Here is a 20,836-nt window from a genome sequence, read left to right as displayed (position 1 = left end):
GGCTGTGACGTTTACGATTGAATTTGGGCAGGAGCCTGTGTGTGGGGGCTGCGTCGGCCTCCCTCGCCTCTACCCTGAGTGTTTGGTCCTGCAGCTCATTAAGCAGTGACACTTAACACATCGTCAAACTGCTTTACAGGCCTAGGCCACACAGCTCCTGGCCCCTGGAGTCCCCAGGTAGTGGGGGACGATGACCTCCCAGCGCCTGGAGCTGGGACTCGGTGGACACCCAAGGCGATCAAAGCTCTCATGGGAAAACCAGAGCAAGAGCTGGATTAGGGCGCCAGGACCCTTGACCTTCCACCCTCAGCACCGATAAAAACTGAAGGTGTGTAGAGAACAGGGGGTCCGGGGCTGGTGTCACGGGACAAACATGGCATCTGATGTCATGTGAACAAGGCTCAAATCCGGACTTGTCACTTCCCGGCAGCTGTTGGACATCGGCAAGGTTTTTAACTTCTCTGACCCTCCATTTCCTCCATGAGGCTCAGAACAGCCCCAGAGGGCGGCTGCGAGAAGCACTGGGGAACCTCAGACAAAGTGCTTAGCAGAGGGCGGGCGATAACCAGCACTCATTTGAGTTATCTGCCGTTTCCCCACTCTCTGGGGAGCGAAGGGCTGAGTCGGATCAGGCTGACAATTCTGAGTTTCCTCCACCCAAGCTGTCTTCTAATATGACCAAAAATCACAGTAAGGAAAGCAACAAAGGGGAGGAGAGTCCTGAGTTATTAGCAAGTGCCCACTGTGAACCGAGCTTTAAGTGTGCACATCGCCTTACTGTGCTTTTGCCACACTGTGAGACACTTACAGTCACTACTTTTGTTTTACAGACGTGGACGCTGAGGCTTAGATGGGAGAAGTCATTTGTCTCAGGTCTCCTTGTGGCAGAGCCGGGATGTAAACCTGGATCTGTAGACTGAGACCCGGTTCCTTCCGACACGAGCTAGATCTCAGCAGGGCTGGGAGGAAGGAGCAGGGGGGTTCTCTGGTGCATCCGGGTTGGGGAGCAGGGGGTGTCCCCGGTCCACACCTCCTGCCCTGAGCTCTCAGAGAGGGCCATCGGAAGGGTCCCTGACTTCCAGCCATTCTTCCGGAGTCTCAAATATTTCCTAAATCTCCTGGAAATAGTCCTGGCCAAGAAGGGCCTGCTTTCACAGATGATGTGTAGTAATGAGACAGGGTTAATGCCTCATTAGGTCACGGTGCCATTTTGCATTTCATGGATATTCAATAACACAGGCAACAACAAACAGACGAATTCCTGGGCCCCGCGTTCCGTGGGGGCGGGAAGCACAAGACAAGGCCCCCCCAGACACGGGCACGGGATAAAAGCTGGTGCCTGGTTCTCAAGATGCGTGGAGGAGATGTCTAGCTCCAGGGGTTGGAATCTGGGGTCCCATCCTCCCTCCCACCTCTGAGCCCCTTTTTAACATGTGGGTGAGTTTCCGGCTTCACGCTGTGAGAATGAACATTTCCCTCTGCCTGCCTCAAAAAAGCGCGTGTTTTTTTTTCTGTATGGATGCTGTATTCGTTTGCTAGGACCGGCAGAACAGATTATCACACACCGAGTGACTTAAGCAACAGAAACTTGTCGTCTCGGGGTTTTGGAGTCTAGAAGCCCGAGATGGGGGTTTTAACAGGGCTGGTTCCTCCTGAGAGCTGTTTTAGGGGGGGATCCCATCCACTCCTCTCTCCTAGCTTCTGGGGGTTTTCCGGCCGGCTCTGGGGTTCCTTGTCTTCCAGACGCATCGCCCTGACCTCCGCGCCATGTGCACATGGCCTTCTCCCTGTGTGCATGTCTGCGTCCACATTGCCCCCTTTTTAAAGGACACCAGTCATCCTGGACTAGGGTCCACCCTCATGATCTCATTTTCACTTAATTGCCACTGTCAAGACCCTATCTTCAAATAAGGTCCCATTCTGAGGTCCTGGGAGGAGGATTTCAACATAGGAATTTTGAGGAGACCGAATTCAACTCACAGATAGACACACGACAGCCAGCAGGGCAGGACACCCACAGGAGCCCGGGAACCAGCAAGGTGACAGCAGACACGGACACACACCTGCTCCATTATCCATTCTGCTTTTTTCTTGCGACCAGAATCCCAATTCTGTCCAGCACTTACTACGTCAAAGGATAAATGACTGAAGAGGAAATGTTCTTTGTCCTCATGGAGGGAAGACAGACGATGAGTGATAGTTTAGTAGATTTACAGAAAGGTAGACGGTACACAGTGGTTTTAAAAGTAAATATAAAGAGCAAAGCTGGATGCGTTGACTTGAATGGTGTTCCCCCAAATTCAGGCCCATCAGAATCTCAGAAGGTGACCTTTCAGAAGGAAGGTCTTCCCAGATGTAATCTGAGACCATACTGGATGACGGTAAGCCCTAAGCCAATGACTAGTGTCCTTATACACAGAGGAAAATGTGGACAGAGACACACGGAGGCACATGCAGAAGACCATGTGAAGACGGAGGCAGAGGTTGGAATAATGCATCTATAAGCCAAGGAACACCACAGATTGTCCGAAACCACCAGAAACTGGGAGAGAGGCATGGGGAAAGGGTTCTCCTCAAGCCTCCAGATGGAAACAACTCTGCCAACACCTTGATTCTGGGCTCCAGAATTGTGAGACTATGCAGCTCAGTATTTTAAGTGCCTCAGTTTGTGGTACTTTGTTACAGCAGCCGCCCACCGGAAGCTGATGCATGGGTAGGGGAGACCAGGAATGAGAGGGGTGTTACAGGCTGGCCCGATAGGGAAGGTAACATTTAAACAAAGACATGATGGAGGGGAGGAGACCATGTGGGTGGCGGGGAAGAGCGTTCCATGTAGAGGGAACGGCCGGTGCAAAGGGGCAGGAGGGGGACCCGGGAGGCCAGTGTGGCTGGAATGATAGGAGAGAGGGAGTGAACAGAAAGGGCCTAGGTCAGAAATGACACAGGAGCCAGATCTTGTAGGTCTTGCAGGCCACCATAAAGGATTTAGCTTTTACTCTGAGTGACACAGAGTGACATGGTCTGAGATTTCAGAGGGTGACATGATATGACTGCACTCCAAGCCAGACGGGCCATGATTAAACTAAAAGAGCAAACATGGCAAACTGACCCTTCGCTTTCACAATCTTCCCCGCAGCTAGCCGAAGCTAAGAGATGACCAAGTAAAGACCAATAAGATATGAGTCCATGGAAGGAGGTGGCATTCTCCAGGAAAATGTTTGCTTTTCTAATAATAAGGGACTGACAAGCCGACACAGCCCTTCTTCCATCCCACTTCTTAACCTGCAACTTGGGTGTATGTCTGGTGCTTCAGCATCCATCTTACACCATGAGGCAACAACCTTGGTATAAAAAATATCAACCCATATGATGGGAATGTAAATTGGTGCAGCCCCTGTAGAACACAGTATGGAAGTTTCTCAAAAAACTAAAAATAGAACCCATATGACCCAGCAATTCCACTCCTTGGTATATATCCAAACCAAAAAAAAAAAACCAAAAACAAAAACAAAAAACACTAACTAGAAAAGATACATTCACCCCAGTGTTCACAGCAGCATTATTTACAATAGCCAAGATATGGAAGCAACTGAAGCGTCCATCAACAGATAAATGGATAAAGAAGATATACACAATGGAATATTACTCAGCCATAAAAAAGAACAAAACTTTGCCATTTGCAGCAACATGGATGGACTTGGAGGGCATTATGCTATGAGAAATAAGTCAGACAGAGAAAGAGAAATACTATATGATATATCATTTATATGTAGAATCACAAATGTGAATACAACAAAAAAGAAACAGACTCGCAGGTCTAGAGAACAAACTAGTGGTTACCAGTGGGTAGGCGGGAATGTGGAGAGGTAAGACAGGGGCAAGGAAGTAAGAGGTATGAACTATTAGGTACAAAATAAGCTACAAGGATACACTGTACAACGTGAGAAATACAGCCAGTGTTTTATAATTTTATAACTATAAGTGGAGAGTCGCTATAGTGTACACCTGTAACTCATATAAAATTGTACAGCAATTATATGCCAATAAAAAAATCAACCCATAAAGCAAAGATAAAAAGAGCCTTACCTTCACCGGCATCACCAAGCAGTTGCACCAACATAAACCACCACCTGCCCTCTCATGTCTTGTGATGTAAAGGAAATGTATGTTTAAGGAGCCATGTATTAGGTTCCTTTTTACTTGCAGCTGAACACTCTCCTAATGGCTACAGCAGAAAACCAGACCTCAGAGAGTCAGTAACCAGAAGGTCATTTAGAAGCCAAGGGGATTTTTACTTGGGTCAATCTTTACTCCAATGCTCAAAAGACAAAGTTGAACAATTTCTGGGGAAAAGCTCTCATAGCGGGAAATGATGAAGCCGGTATAATGAAGTGTCATGAATGATCACTCAGACTTGAAAGGGAGTTCAGGATAAGAGGAAGCTGGGTGTAGGAGGAGCGATAGTCACTATTTCCTTTCTCTGATAAGTGTGACCAAGCTCTGTGATAAACAGTCGATAGGAAAACAAAATCAGGCGCTGAGATCTGACTGTCCCTTTGGGCACCTGCCGGAAAAGGTGAGATGCTCATCTCGTGTCTTCTCCAGTGCTGGACTACCTAAAACCAAAATGGGTTCCATTTTAGGGCCTCAGCAACTGGTTCTTAACAGGATTGGCTTTTGGACCCCTAGGTCAGTGTGATGAAATCTGTGGACCCAACACCTCAAGTCAAATCACAGACACACACGCATAAAATGTTACATGATTTCAGGGGGTTCATGGGCTTCGGAAACACAAAGTCCACATCTGTCCAGCTGAACCTCTGGCAGGATGCTCTGAGGTCAAAGAGAGCAAAGTGGGGGGTGGGTATGGTTTGCGAAATAAGAAGGTAAGTTCAGCCTGGGGACCTGAGGAGTTGAAAGTTCAGTATTACCAGATGGCATGTTACCAGGACAACATCCAAGTCCAACCTGCTAGCTTGAGAGGGTATCTGCGGCTTCAAATCCAGACTCCTTTATTTCTTCTTGTACTTCTCTCTTCTTTTTGCCCCTCAAAGATTTCATGCATGCCCAAATACAGCAGTCTCTGCGCTAGGAGCCAAGGACATTAAAAAGAATAGGAACATATGTGTCCTCAAGGAGCTCACGGGCTAGAGAGACCGTCCAAGGTGGGAGGGACGGGGAAAGCCTGAGGTGTAACGCGTTAGGTCACGTATCAGAGGACAGCAGACCAGAGACAAGGAGTCTAGCCATAGGAGTGCGTGTCAGATTCAGTGACGACCGCGTGTAGCACAGAACAGGGAGGATACAATTCATGCTGCAAAGGAGAAGTGAGGATGACAACCGTCTTTCCATTTCTAGCCCAGCCCTCTCCTGTTTTCAGCCGATAATAATTCTGGTCAAACTAAGCCCACTGTTTGAATCAGGAGAGGGTGTGATTCCAGGCCGGCCAATCAGACCATCCGGTGCTTCCGAGACCAGTGACTGGTTCAGGAATGGTCGTGTGACAAGTCAGCTCCTTCGGAGCAGGTGAGGTGGAACTCTGGCACTTTGGTTTGGGCTTCTGGCAAAACAAACTCTGTTCTCTCTGAATGAAACAGAACATGGGACTGGAGCCACCAGAGGAGCTTGTGTCCATGAGGAGATGGGACATTTGAGAGCCAAGGAAACCAAAGGAAGGCAAAGGGAATGATGGATGAGCGAAGACAGAAACCACAGCTAGCTCCTGTCTTAGTTACACGAACACATAAACATATATATATATATATGAACACACATACTAACATACTTATGTAGATATACATGTAAGTATATGTGTGTAGTATATGCACGTGAAGACACTTTTAATTGGGTTTTCTGTCACTTGTTATCACGAAAGTCCTGATGTAGTACCTTCACAAGGTCAAGTGGAAGGCCACCGACTCAGAAAGGGATGCTCAGAAAGCAGGCGAGGGAATGGAGGAGTTACTCAGGAAGAACATACAGAGAAAGGAGGAATCATGCTTGCACAGATGTGCCACGAAGATAAACAGGATTCCTCGACAGAGGCAGAATGGGGGTCACTTACAACCAAACGATTCTAGTTGAAGACAGTGTTGCCACAGCCTTGTGCAGGTGAAGACTCGGGGTCCCAGGTGGATTCAAGTAATTGTTAAATATCTTACAATCAACCAACCAAGCTGAGCCAGTAAGAATACGTTCCATGACTTCTACTGAAATAGTCTGAAAGGGGGAAAAACATACTCTTTTTCACTGCGGTTGCTGAGTTGGATAAAAGCTTAGAATTACTGGCCAGCAATGTACCATCACATGGGAAGCCCCGCCTAACAACAGAGCTAGTGTTGAGGGGGAAAAACCCAGTAATGAAATGTTATAGACCAAGTCCTGATAATGCTCCATTAGCCCCTGGATCTAACTATACCTGAAGCTGGTCCAAACTTAAAACTTTTCAATCAACAAAGTCTATTAGTTCTTACCCTCCTTGGCCACTACTGTGGATGGTGCATCCATATCTCCTTGGCAGTCACCTTTACATGCTGACAATTCTTTACAGAAAACATCTGTGACTCTCTCCCTGAAGGTCCCTCCTCCAGCCCCTGGCCACAGGAGTATCCTTGGCATCGTGCAGGAAAAGCCAGGAAAGCCAGAGAGATAAAACTCCAGCAGCAGTCCTCAACCAATGACTGCAGGATTGAATGGATAACGTCCCCAGCTCCCTTGCCCCTCAGTTGAGATAACCTGAAAAGCTATTCTACGGTATCACCCAGAATTTGGAGCAAATGAGTGAAGCTCCATCCTTTCACACTACAACGAACTTGAAAATGAATCGCCTTTATGAGCTTTCTTCTCCCTGCCTCACGTTAACATCACATAACCACGGTCTCCTGGGATCATCTCCCAAATAAACTATCTGTACTCACGCCTCTTCTCAGTATCTGCTTCAAAATAAGGCCCGTATATTTGAGACCAAATCCAAAATAAGACCCATACTCCGTTAATTTGTTTGTTTGTTTGTTTTTGTTTTGTTTTTCAGTCTTAGGCCAGTGAGAACTCTGCTTCCATATCTCACACACAACAGAGCCCTGGCTTAATATACCAGGTTATGAGTGAAATACCCAAGCACTTGAAGTCACTGGAACCATGTTCCGTGGATAAAAGACCTCAACATCCTTATCATGGACAGAAACTTCTCCATTCACGGGAGAATCCGAGCAGGCACCCCTGATCCACGAAACCCAGTGAGCAGACATGCCACACTCTTCCTTCCGAAGAGGGACTGGCGTGTTAACAGGGAGCGGGGAGGCGCCTGGGTCTCCCCAATGCGTGTCGACCAAGCCTGTGGAGAGCAGAAACCTTGGATCTTGTGAAAGGTCCCATTTTCTTTTCTCATAAATGTTGCAGGCTCCCTGCTCCATATATTGCTGCTAATAAATTATACCCCACCCCTCTTTTAAGGCCCTTTTGTTATAACTCCGGCTCCCAGTTCCATTAACTCTCCATTACTCGAACACTTCATTATGACATTTTTTTTTGCAAGAGCAGGGCTCGTGACACCCTCAGCCTGGCAGGAGGCAGAGATCAAAATGGCCCATTAAGTTCCTGTGGGCAATGCACATTTTTTTTCCAGAGTTTATTTTCTGCTGCTTTTAAAATAATGGATTCAAGTGTTTCCCTTCTCTAGCAAATCCCCCAATCGCGTGCCGAGGACAGAGCCCGAGACAGAGAGGTTAGAGGCCTGAAATGTAACTGTTTCTTCACATCCTTTCAGTTCTCCTACCACAGGGGAAGGTTTAATCCTCCTCAAAGTGAGGCCACACTTTGGGGAAATGTGCAACCCAGGCCATGGTGACTCACGCTTTAAAGCTCTAAGTGTTTGTCTCAAATGTACGATTGCAAGATGTCGAGTAGGAGGAGGTGGGCACTGGAAGGTTGGGAAAGATAATCCCTCAAGGGTCTTCCAAAGCCCAGGGTTGTCCAACGCTATGCTCCCGAGATGCCACCTTCTATTTTTTGTTTCCGGTGGCTGATTCGGGGAATGCAAGCCAAACCACAGGGAACAGAGCAATTTGCCAAATATAGAAGAAACGACAACACGGGCACAGGGCATTTGCACATGCTTTGTACATGAAATACACAGAAACCAGAGAAGCACAGACATCACTGGTCCACAGAGGTCTGTGCTCTATGTGCATTTCCCCCATTCAATCTTCCCATCAACCCTAGGAAGTAAGAATTAATATTATACCCATTTTTCAGAAGGAGAAGTCAAGTCACAGAGAGAAGTGACCCATCCAAGATCACACAGACATTAAGGGTTCAAGTCTGGCTGTGGCTTTGAGCAGCCTTCTCAAGATCACGTGCTTATAAACATATTGCTCTGCTCGTTCTTATGTTTTCACTTAAGCAGAAACTGGAGCACACGGGTACCACCCTCATCAAGGGTTTTCACAAGCATCACACACCCATGACTTCACTGCCCGCACCTCAGATGCACTTTGCCTGTAGCCCAGCTGCAATGCTTTCCACTTCGGCAGCATAAAAATAAGTCCTTTCATTCGGGCAATGCCTTGCCGTTTACAAAGCACTTTCATATACATTAACTCATCAGCGCTGAATTCGCTGACAGGGCCAAGACGAGAAATGGACAAGGGAAGTGTAATACATCATTGGCCAAAATAATAATGTGGCCCTTCAGATAGAGAGGTTTCCATCCAAGGATAAATTACATCTTTTAGCCACATACAAGCAAGATCAATAGCCTTATCATCTTCATCCTGGAAGGGATCTTAGAGATAACTGTCTCCCATAACAAAATACCATAGGTGGGTGCCTAAAACAGTAGAAAGTTACTCCTTACCGTTCTGGAGGCTGGAGGGCTGAGAAGAGGGTGGCAGCTTGATCACGCTCCGGTGAGGGCTTTGCTTACGGCTTGCCTACAGCCACCTCCTCGCCATGTCCTGCCACAGCAGAGAGACAGAGAGAAAAACAGAGGGCTCGTGATCTCCTTCTAAACCTAATGACCCTCCAAAGGCCCCATCTCCAAACACCATGACACTGGGGGTCAGGACTTCAGCGTATCTTTCATTTCGGGGGAAGGGAGGATGATACAATCCATTCCATAACATACTTAACCCATGTTCAACCCATAACTCAACAGAGATATGAAGACAGAGATGCAGTTGGTTTCTAACTCCAAAAGAAATGAGGGGATGAAATCATACAACCGATCAGACTGGCCACCGTGCAATCAACTAACAGGTCACTGGGTTCCTGCTCACCCTACTTGACTGATCATTGAAGTCAGTGGTCATAATCGTACTTGCAATCAGTCCCTCTTTCCGACTTCCCCCACCCGCACCGCCCCCGAACACACACATGCCATTTTCCCCAAGCTTTCTCAAGAGCTGGATCCGACAAGAGAAACGGGGAGGCTGCAGGGTCAGAGCTCAGCTGCTTGGATGGTCCGAGGTACAGCTCATTTCAGTGGTTCTGTGCTGACCACCAAATGTCAAGGCGGGCCACGTCTGTACACAGCCCAAACTGACATGTCTTTGTCTAAGTATTGTGGCGTGATTTTTTTTTGGGGGGGGGGATCAAATTAGCGGTTGCTTTTGGTGCCTTTGATCAGCACGCTTCTGATCTCAATACTGCCCAAGCAACCGACCGGTTTGGTTCCTTCACACAAACAGCCGGTTAAAAATAAGTCAACCACACCATCCATGTGGTATTGTGCAGGCGAAAGAAAATAACAAACCCCTGAATTTTACATGTGGCTTCTTTTTACTCTCCCTCTCCCCTCGCTCAACCAGTTGTGTAGACACAACCGCAGAAGAATTGCCATCCTGGAGGGAAAAAAGACACACACACACACACACACACATACACATGCACGCACGAACACAGGCTACAATTCCATCCAGGCATTCGTGAGACCTTGAAGTTTGTCCCCAGTAAGCAAAAACCTGCTGCCTTCATGATGCACAACACGGTTCAGACCAGTAAGAATGTGTCTGTTCTGTCAGCCTGGGCTGGGGCGACGAAGGGCGAACTTGATTGGGGGCAGTAAATCAGACTGAAACCCGTTTCTCTCCCGGGCTGGGTCCAGCTTCTGAATTCTAGGATTCCTCAAACCTCAAAACTGAAATCACTGTTCTCTCAAGTCTCAGGGTGGCTGGATTCCAAGGTCCTTGCAGCCAAAGCCTAAAACGTGGCTTTACTTTGGAGAATTCAAATGTGGCTTTGCTTTTAAGCATTTGGCCCCAGCGTGATGGGGATCTGGTGAATCACTTGGAAAATCGAAAATTGAAAGGTCTAAGAGGCTTGCACTTCCCACCCAGGCCCCACGGCAAACTGGCCTGAGCGGCCGGCCTGTCTATCCCGAGGGTGTCTGCCTGGCCTTCCAGATGCCTCCCTTTAGGGAAACAGGCATTGCCCACTTTTTGGGGGGCTCATAGGGCCTTTGAACTCCTTCCGTTTCCCCAGTGCAACCTTGAGACGAGGCCACAGCTGTTTATGTGCTTAACTTTACTTGAGATTTTTTTTTCCTGAGGCCCCATTCCTCGCTTGGCCCAACGAGGGGTACTAACCTCTCCAACTTCCCAGTGTCTCTCTGCACATGGGCCATGTACCCACTGTGAGAGTCCAGAACCCCAAGGAAATTAGAAGGCTGGCTGAGAAACGAGGGGCGCAAAGCTTTTACTAAAAATAAAATTAAATTAAAAATTCCAACGATGACTTTGGAAAAAAAAAAAAACAAAACAGCTGCGGGCTTCCTGATCAAAATGTAGCCTTCTGGGGTTATTTCCAGGCCAGGCTGCCTGCCAAAGGCTGTGATGAATTCTAGGCTCCATATGGTGCGTCCCATATTACAGGGACTTGGCACCAATGCGTCCCAAACGCTAACCTGCAGTTCCAAGGCCTGCCCTCCTAGAGCGGTGGCTTGGTTACTAAGGGTTGGATTCCAAGACCGTCTTAGACCAGGCTTCCTTCCTCCATTTTTGAAGGAAGATGCAGACCTCTTACTTCTACTGGGGCCTAGTGAAACATCCTGAGCTTTGGGAGCCATGAGTTGCTGGGTTCAGATCCTCACTTTTTCACTTACTGGCAAAGAATATTCAAGCAAGAAAGTTAACTTCTCTGAACATCAGTTTCTGCATCTACAAAAGCAAAATTATCGAGCGTAAGCCACAGGGTCCCAGGAAGTTACAGACGATCTAATTAAAGTGGGCTGGTGCTGGAGCCGACACATACGAGGCCCTCACAACCTAGTACCTTTCCGTAGGACCACATCCCCTCCACTTTCTCCCAGTGGGACATGAAGCCAGTTGTCAGTACTGGGTGCCTCCTGTGGGTCTCCTGGGGGCCCACGGCAGCATCTGGGAAATCAAGATTCCATTCAAGAAACATTCCTTAAGCATTCCTGTGTGTTGGGCCCCATTCAAGGCCCTGGGGCTACAGAGATGAGTCAGACACAGTCCCCGTTCTCAACGAATCACAGTGAGAAAGAGAAAGGCCAGTGTAACGCCGGGAATATCTGTGGGGGTGCGTGTTTGACAATCTCTTGATGTAGTTCTCCTCTCTCTCTCTCTAATTAATTCCGCTCTATCCCTTCTGCCATTAAGTCAAAGTCATAGAGAGACTGCCCCGAGTATGGGCAGGTGGTCCCCACCTAGAATCAAGAACTCAGTAGAGTAAAAGAGACTGGGGCATGCGGGGAGCCCTCGTTAGACAAGAAAGGGAAAGAGAAAGTTTGCTCAGTGCTGAGCGCTCAGAAGTGGGAGAGTCTTTGGTCAACCCTCAGTAAGCACTCCATGCCCTGCAGGAATCAGGGGAGGCAGAAACGTCCAGATGCTTTTGGGGGAATCTAACCACATCTGGGATTGTGGCTCCAGTTCACTGCAATGGAGACTGAAAGTCACTCAAAGAGCATCCCCTTGCTGGTAGCCTCTGGTTCCCCCGGGTCCAAACGTAGCATCTAAGGAATCTGAAAGTCCCCATGTGTCCCAGTAGGAAGCGCAAAGAGTCTGGAAAACCAGAAAAGAGGCCTGGGATCAGAGGAGGGTAGTGACAAGGGACAAGGCACCCAGGGGACAGGCAAGGCCAGCCAACTACAGCAGAACACAGCGAAGACACAACCGAAGCTGGTCACCCTGTCACTACACCCAGAAGCTGCCTTGGAAATGAGGCAGAGAAGCTGGGACATCTTGAGAAGGAAGACATAACCCTTGCCAGGAGTTTGAATTCTGAATTGGCTGAATGTTTACTAAAGAAATCACTGCCTGTAATTGGAAAATTTGAACTTTTTCTGCCATTCATGGAAATGGAGACTCAAGGGCAAAATGAAACCACTTCTCGAAAATGAAGAAATTTAAATTATTAAATTCATCTGGGCACACCTGAATCGTAGCATGTGACACTGAACCCTCCTACACATGAGTCCCTCACAATACACAGTGACAGGTGCCGCCATGTGAGTAAATAAAGGGGTAAGTGGGAGGAGCTTTTAACCCAGACTTGGGACATTTGCTCTAGGAAAGCCTCCTGGAGGAAAGGGAGATCTGAGTTCAGTCTTGAAGCACTCCTAGGAGTGGGAAGGAGAAGGGGCAGTTAAAGAGTGGGAGAGAATTCAAGCTAAGGAAAACAGTGTGGACGAAAGTTGAAACAGAAATACATGTGAGGGAGACCAGTTGTTCCGTTTGAAATGGGTGGACCCAAAGTGCAATTTTTTTAATGATAACTGATCACCTACTGTGAGCCAGGTGCACAGTAGGAGGACCCAGAGGATACGGACATATGCCAAGGAAGGGAGCCTGGACTGGGGTCTCAGGAGACCCCAGGACCCTTGAGAAATGGAATGGGAAAGTTGTGCTACCCAAAGTCACCTTGAACTCCAGGAATGGGGCAGGAATGCACGATGGAGCATCTTACATCTCCATGTAGAACTTGTGGGTGCCCGGATGTGCATCGTGGTGGGCTGGGCTGACTGGACCGAGGAACATTCCTGTCTCTCGGAGCTGCCCCTGCTGACTCAAACCACCCGTTAAACCTAGGGCACTGGCTCCTTTCTCGACGACATCCTCCTCTTTCCTGGATGGTACCCCTTGCCCACCAAGGCCTGGGTGTCTGCCAAGCCCTGCCTGCCACAGGACAGGTTCAGCCAACCCCACACAGGCACAACTCATGCAGAGCAACCTGGGAGCTGAACTTCAGTCTCTCCTGTGAACGCCCTTCTGCATCCAAGCCTATCCAGGCCCAGATATCGCTTAAGGGCACCACCCTTTATCCATCTAGAGCTGGGAAGCCATGGAACATTTTGACTTGGCCACATTGATATCGTATTTCAACTCAAGAATTTAGATACGACTGAGAAATAATAGTAAAAATAACTCTTTTTAAAATTACTTTCATAGGCAATAAAATGCCTTTAATTGATCTTTGAGCCTCTTACCCGAATTGTCTACACTCCAGGAGTAGGGGTCAGGGATGAGGTGACATTCAGGCAAGAAGTAAGATTAAGGTGAAGGGTGACAGGGGGTGATGGGTCTGAGAACTCATCATGGATGTGTCTCTTTCTGGCTGTGTGGCTTTGGGCAAGTCACATAATCCCTCCATAAGATGAGGACTGGAATGCCCGATGCATAAGGTTACTGTGAAGGGTAAACACACAGCCACTTGGCCCCAGGCTTGACACACAGCGAGTGGGAACGATTATCACCAGCTAAGCTTGTTCCTTTCAAGAGCCACACACCGCCTGAGCCTCCTCCCATCAAGAGATGGGGTCCACACCCTTCTCCCTTGCATCTGGGTAAACTTGTGGGTTCTTTGACCAAAAGAAGATGGCAGAAGTGATGCTGTCTGGTTTCCAAGGCTAGGTCATAAAAGGCCATGCAGCGTCTGCCCGGTTTGCTAGGACACAGGAACGGTAGGTCACGAAGGCAGTATGACTGCCTCGGGGCCGCCATGTTGTGAGGAAGTCCAAGCCCCAGAGAAAGGCCGCGTGGGAGCCCGCTGACAGGAAGCCCCAGGAGAGCCCGGGCATCAGTCACGTGAGTGGAGGACACTCCAGGTGCTTCTAGCCCTCAGCGTCTAAGACTCTCCCCAGCTGAAACCTGGCCATCCCAGAGCAGTGACAGAACAGCTCTACTCTGCTCCATCCACCTCCTGACCCACAGAATCCAATAAACGAGTTCTTACTGGGGGAGACACTAAGTTTAGGGTCGTTGATTAAGCAGCAAAAGATGAGTGGAATTCCAACCATCATCATCACTGCCATCATGGCTCTCTGTTCTGGGCACCATTTGGCAGAGATGTCCATCTGATACATTCTTACCTACCAAGTGGTTGCACCGCGATACAGTATCAAATCTGGAAGTAAGGACTCCCAAGCAAATACCAAGTTTCTTTACCAATATCCACACGTTCACAGAGCCCACAAACAACTGATAAAATGGTAACTTCTGGGGTTGCAGCTGCCAACAAGTTCTTGCAGGATGTCTTTTTATAAGCTATTAGTATAATAACAGGTTTTATAGATATCTGGGGCATATAATTACGACCGTATTGTGTGTCACCAGCTTACTGCCTGAACTTACTGCTCCATTAACAAGAATGCTGTGGATTTTACATTAGTTGTAATGGGGACTAATGACTACTTCTGAGCACTTTTTATCGGCAAAAGGACATCTTAGACCCAATTTTGTTTGCCTGTCAAGGAACAACAATATGAAGCCATGGAGATGACATAAAGGAGGAACTGAGTATTATCTTTCTTTCCCCCTCTCCCAGGGCCTAGCACATAGTAGGTGTGCGTGTAGTAGTCACCAAAATGCGATGCTTAGATCTCCCTTCAAGACAGAATTTACCAGTCAGCTGCTAGTGGTGCCGGTAGCAGACAGCATCCAGCTGTAGTATTTTTGGACTCCATGCCACCTTTTAAGTCAAAGCCACATCCTTCCTGGGAAGCCCCCATCTAAACACAGAGCAGGACCTGGCCATTTCTGCCCAGGGCAGGACTCCTCTGACGGACGATCTTGGCTCTGGACCTCCCTGTTGAGTTAGCGAAGATGTTCTCTGATCTTTCCTTGTGGTCCGAAGCTCTTCCTATCTAATCTCACTTCTTTCCTCCTTCACCTTTCACAGGCATCACCCTCCGATTAATCTCCAGCACTTCTCACTCCATCTTAGCATCTGCTTCCCATAAGACTCAACAGACACCAGTGGGCTGCTCCTCAAGTTGAAACAGATTACCTAAGATGAATATCTATTTGGGGAGATAAAACTGTGGGAAGAGAATCAAATGGCTTTGTCCAGATCCAGGGGATGTACTGCTGGTGGGTATAGAGTTAGATGCCACATGTCTCCTAAAATAACCATCTGTGTTGGGTTTGGGGTGTTGACATGGTTATTGATCTGCCCCCTCAGTGTCTATTCATGTCTATAAAATTATATTGGGAGAGAAAAAGACTCCGGGGGAAGGAAGGAGTGACGCTCTGCAACAATCACTGTTGGTGGCCTAGCCGGCATCCGTCTCCCCCGTTCTTCTCCCTAATAGGGTCTCAATTTCGTCCACGCGTCCGTCCCTCCTCCACACAGCTCGCGTTTCTCAAGGGATGTCAGCACCACCCCCAGCTCCCCGGCTCAACCCCAAGAGTAGCTTGGTTCTACTCTGAGTGATTCCCTCGGGAATGGTCACCTGATCCACTGTGGACGATGCGACGCAAGAGGTTAACTGGGCGGGGGCTTCTAGGAAAGGTCTTTGATCTTTGAGTGGAGTTTCCAGCAGCAGTCCACTCCCTTGTTCCCCCGAGTAAGGCCACGTGTAGACAACAGAGCAGGGGCAACAGCCTTCCTGGCAGCTGAGAAAAATGCTGATTCGTGGAGAAGAGCGAGGTGGAAGCAGCTCAGAAAAGTCAAACCAGAGATGTTGTGGGCATTGTCAATGCATTTCCTTACAGTTCAAGCCTGTTCCCACTGAATTTTCTATATGCATCCTACACTTTAATGGACAGAGAGATGCCTTCCTCCCCTGCTAAGCTGCAAAGACAGTGACAGTACATTCTGGAAGACTGGCGTGGGCTCTAGCAAGGTCAGGTGGTAGGAAAGCACGATCAGCTCCAAAGGAGAACTTGCCACAGGGGAAGGGGAGGTGGTCGGGGCAGTTGCCCCAGCCTCAACCCCATGCCGAGGTCAGTGCAAGGAAGTGCTCTGGGTACCTGTGCACCTGCATTTGGAAACCTCTGATGCAGCCTCGGCGACGATTCAAAGAGCTGTAATGTTGGATGCCCCCGGACTTCTACAGTGGCTGCCTTTAAGTGGCACAAAAGGAAAGCAAACCTTTCCTCTCTCCCTAGAGAACGCAACCTTCCACATCAGGCTCCACCATGAGAAGCCAGAATGAAGCCCCGCGGTGACCAGCAGGCAGAGCTGGGGGTGGAGGGGCAGGGTGGGGGGTCAGGGGTGTCACAGCTCACATTTCCTCTCTCCTCCCCCTGCAAGAGGTAAGAGGCAGAGAAGAAGAGAAAGCAACTCTGAGATTCTTAAGAGTATTTGGGGAGAGGTTCCCCCAACCCTGCCATCAAACTGACAGGAGCTTGTTTCTGTCGGGAGAGGCTGGGTCATGCCAAACGCCCCCCAGATTTCAGTAGCTTAACCTATCACCAAAATATCACCAAAAGATCTCTTTCTCGAAGTTCATATCCACTGTGGGTGGGTTCACTGTAGGATCTGATAGCAAAATCAAGGAAATGGACGATGCTGGGCAGGCAGTTCTCAACATCAGTTACATTTGGAGATGACACCCTTTGCTCAAAGTCAATGACAACATGTTTAGCAAGCCTCCCACCCCTTCTTCTAAAACTCCGGATAAGTTCCTAAACGAGAGCCTTTCTTGTGTAACCAATAGGTGGTAATCCCAGAATCTGAGTTTCCTCCACGTATAAGCTGCCTTGGGAATCGTCTGTTCCATCTTTGATGTGTCAAATGCAAGGAAATTACACAGATAAACCAGGAGAGAAGAGCAGGAGACCTGGAGACCGCTAGACCTGGAGTTCAAATCCTGTCCCCCCAGCTTACGATCAGTAAGATTTGACCAACTTATGATCGATAAGATTTGGCCTTATCTCTCTGTCCCCCAATACTCACCTGGACGGAAGGGGCGACTCAGAATACCACACCGATTTGTTGCAAGAACGGAAAGAGATCATTACGAAGCGCTTAGCACCAAACCTGGCACGTGGCAAACTTTCAACTCACGGTAGCCATAACAAAGAGGAGAAAGAAAGAGGATGAGGAGGAAGGAAAAGGAGGAAGAGGAAGACAAGGATGAGGAGGACGAGGAGGAGGAGGAGAGAAGAGGAAGAGAAGGAGAAAGATGGCCAATGTGGGATGTGGCTTTGCACCAAATAACAAACCAGAGATTCAACTCGGAGAACTGGACTCCCATTGTGCCAAAAGTCTCCTGTATTCCTCTTGGACTGGTGTCTGTTTACTGAATTCCTCCGTGTTCCTATTTCTTTTTTTTTTTTTTTTCTTTTCTGAGAACAGCCATGCTGACCTCTCTGGTGGAGCAGCTCCGGGAAGGCTGTAGGGACACTTTCCACTTCTTAAAGGCTGGGGGGAGTCTTCGTGTCCTCATCTACTGCTGGAGTCTTGAAAGAGGTCTTTGGTAATCATTTGGAAAATGAATGAATGAGTGAATGAGTGAGTGAATGAGCAAGTAAAGCTTTTGCCAGCCACGAAGCAGCCTTCAGCTGTTCAACAACAGCACAGCAATTAGGAACCTTTGGAGGGCCTGCTTCTTGCAAAATCCACGTCTTAGCCACAAGGAAGGACGCCTGGGAGTTATTAGAGAGACTTGTTTGTTTGTTTTGCAAATGAAAATCAGAGTGTAGGAAGCTCTCTGCAGCCAGCTGCAGGGTTCAGTGTTAACCCCTTCAGCCTGGGGGGAGCCAGCGTCTGCTCTTCAGAATTACATCCTGAGGGGGATGGGCCCCAAGCCCTGGGCGAGTGGGAGACTGAATTTTCCGGAGACCTGGCTATGCCTTGAAGTAGCTCTGGGGTCATCAGAAAAATCCCTTAATTTCTCTGCATGTTAGTTTCTCTGCCTAAAAACCAGAAGCTCAGGCCCCTTATGCTCCAAGCACCTCTCACTCTCTCCGCACCAACACCATAATCAATTAGTCCCTGGGGTAGAATGTCTTCTGGCTCAGAGTGAGGGTGGGGGTGGCACCTGTTGATGGTGTCTGCACCACACTAAGAGGTTTTCCTTCTCTATTTAATAATCATCGTAACAGCGATGTTCATGGTGATAACTATTTGTTGAACCTGTGCTGTGCGCCAGACACTATCTTAAACCTGTACCTGGCTTCTGTTTTAATCCTCCCTATGACACCATAAAGTAGATGCTAGTATTCTTCCCATTTTACTGATGAGAAAACTGAGGTACAGGGAAATTAAATAACTTACCCAAGACGTCATGACCCATAAGTGGTGGAGCTGTGATTCAAACCTAGGAGTTTGGTGCAGGATGCTTTAGCCCCCACCCCTTGGGTTCCCAGCTAGCTGTTCTCCCAGGATTGCCCAGGTCTGTTCGGAAGTGCCTCAAGCTTTCAGGGAACTGGAGAGACAGTGGAAAAGGCCAGTCTGAGGAAACACAGCATCCAAACTCCAGTTCTGGCCCTGACCATCCCCACTGCTTTGGGTCCTTCCACTCTTGCGTTTTGGATGTCAAGTTCCCCCATCTGCGAGTTAAGAAAATCATCCATGGATTTATCCAGAGATGTTCCTGTTGTGATTAGCGGACGGAGAGATCTTGAACTAAGCTCAGAAAAGACCTTCAGAGGGTACGTGAACTCCAAGAAATTGCAGGAAAAAATGGGCAGTGTGGGCATTTAGCTTGTGGGGGTTAAGTGGTTCGTTGTTCCCATCAGTTTCTTCAAAAGGACCGTCCAGGGATCTGGAATACAACACAGCCATCAATGAAGACACCCAAGAGCACGTGATCCGAGGCAGGTCACCCCTGTGGTCTTGGTGTCAGGGTCTTCGATGGTGTCCAACAGCTGGCTGTTTCCAAAAAAGCCAAACGATTGGGTTCATTCTGTCTACTTCCAATGTCTAGACATTTCCAGAATGGAGAGAAATAGTCTAGCATCCTTGGGCTCAAACTCTCTCTCTGCACACAGCCTCTTCTTTAACCAGGGAGGAACGTCCCCCTTGCACTCATTCCCTCCAGAGGAAGCCAGAAACACTCTGTCCCCCTCAAGGATTTCCAAGGGGACCCAGCAGAGAAATATCAGTTGGATGAGGTGTGTGAATGTGGGGCCTGCAGACACAGTCAAGATTCAGAATGTTCTCATTCAAATAAACATGCTCCATGTACGCGGCGGCGGCGGCGGCGGCGGTGGTGGTGGGCGAGGGCTTGCGGATAGTTGACACCAGATGGAGAGTCAGCCAGAAGTGGGTGGGAATCCCAGCCCCTCCCCAATCAGATCTGTCACTTTCCACAAGCTCCTAACCTCACTGAGCCTCAGTTTCCTCCCCGTCAAATTCCAGCGATCTCCCAGGGCAGCTGTGAGGACTTCAGACAGTAACTCACGTACCAAAGAATTCACGCATCGCTGCTGCCCCGTGAACAGCAGGAGCTCAACCTACAGCTTATCTGGATGCCCGGAGGACCCTGCACGAATCCTTTTTGTTATTGTTTGTTCCTTTCTAAGCATCAATTTCTTCATCTGTAAGATAGAAGGGGACTAGCCCAGAAGGTTGACTCTTTAAGCTTTCTTTTTGTTATAAAGCTCCCACCCCTCAAAAAACAAAATCTCCTAGGGAAATCCAACACACACAACTGCTCCAGGTTCCAGGAGAAGCAACAGCCTCCAGCAGACAAGAAACTTTTTCAACCACCCTCTTCTTGGTAAATCTCACAGGCGCTGGACTCCTGTGAACAGTCGGAAAACCAGCACACCACACCAGTGACTCCCAGCCGTCCTTTGTCCTTGCAGCAAGCTGACCACGGTCACCACGCCTGGGTACCACCCGTGTTAGTTACTTACTTAGTATTTTTCTCAACTCAACCACTTGTGGTTGGCTTACATTTTCATTCAATCCAGAAGGAAGCTATACATTGTGACCATAAATGAAAGACTAGTATCCATTTTTCATAAATAGAAGGTCACCTGGGTCAGACATGCAGTCAACCATCGGTAGAGCTGCCTGCTGTAGGTTCTGAGCTGGAGGGCTGTCCTCGGCCTTCCTTAAAAAGGACGATTAGCAAGTGGGGAGAAGGTGTTCCAGACACAGTAGCTGCTCTCCTTGCCAACAGTCAGGAGTAAAGAAGTCAAAGGAGAGAGAATCCAGCACAGCATCGCTCCAGCTGTGCCATTTTCGATGGACTTTCCCATGCAACATTGTTGATAAACACTCTATGACCACTGTAATGGATTTAACGACCCTCTCCACCAAAACGAAACAAACAAAAAAAAAAACCAGGTGTGTCCAAGTCCTAATCCCTCATACCTGGAATGAGACCTTATTTGGAAATAGGATCTTTGCAGATATAAGAATCTCAGGGTAAGATTATCCTGGATTTGGGGTGGGGGGACCTAAATCCAATGACAAGTGTCCTTATAAGAAAAAGAAGGATATTTGACACACAAGGATATTTGACCATGTGAAGACAGAGGCAGAGACTGGGTGATGCAGCCATAAGCCAGGGGACGCCTGGGACCACTGGAAGCTGGAAGAGGCCAGGAAGGGTTCTCCCCTAGAGTCTTTGGAGGGGGCGTGGCCCTGCTGACACCTTGATTTCAGACTTCCAGCCTCCAGGACTGTGCGAGGACACACG

General features: G+C 48.4%; 1 long non-coding RNA gene across 1 annotated transcript in view; it reads right to left on the bottom strand.

Moving 5' to 3' along the window:
* Window positions 1–20,836, bottom strand: part of LOC116150009 (uncharacterized) — a 485,742-nt gene that overhangs the window by 210,402 nt on the left and 254,504 nt on the right. Inside the window, exon 6 of the long non-coding RNA XR_004133645.2 lies at window positions 8,855–8,954. This is a non-coding gene — a long non-coding RNA (uncharacterized LOC116150009). The remainder of the gene's footprint in view (window positions 1–8,854; window positions 8,955–20,836) is intronic.

Source organism: Camelus dromedarius, chromosome 31, assembly GCF_036321535.1.
Source record: "Camelus dromedarius isolate mCamDro1 chromosome 31, mCamDro1.pat, whole genome shotgun sequence".
NCBI lineage: Eukaryota > Metazoa > Chordata > Mammalia > Artiodactyla > Camelidae > Camelus > Camelus dromedarius.
The sequence above is the reverse complement of the archived record's forward strand: the minus strand, read 5'-3'. Positions and strand labels throughout refer to the sequence as shown.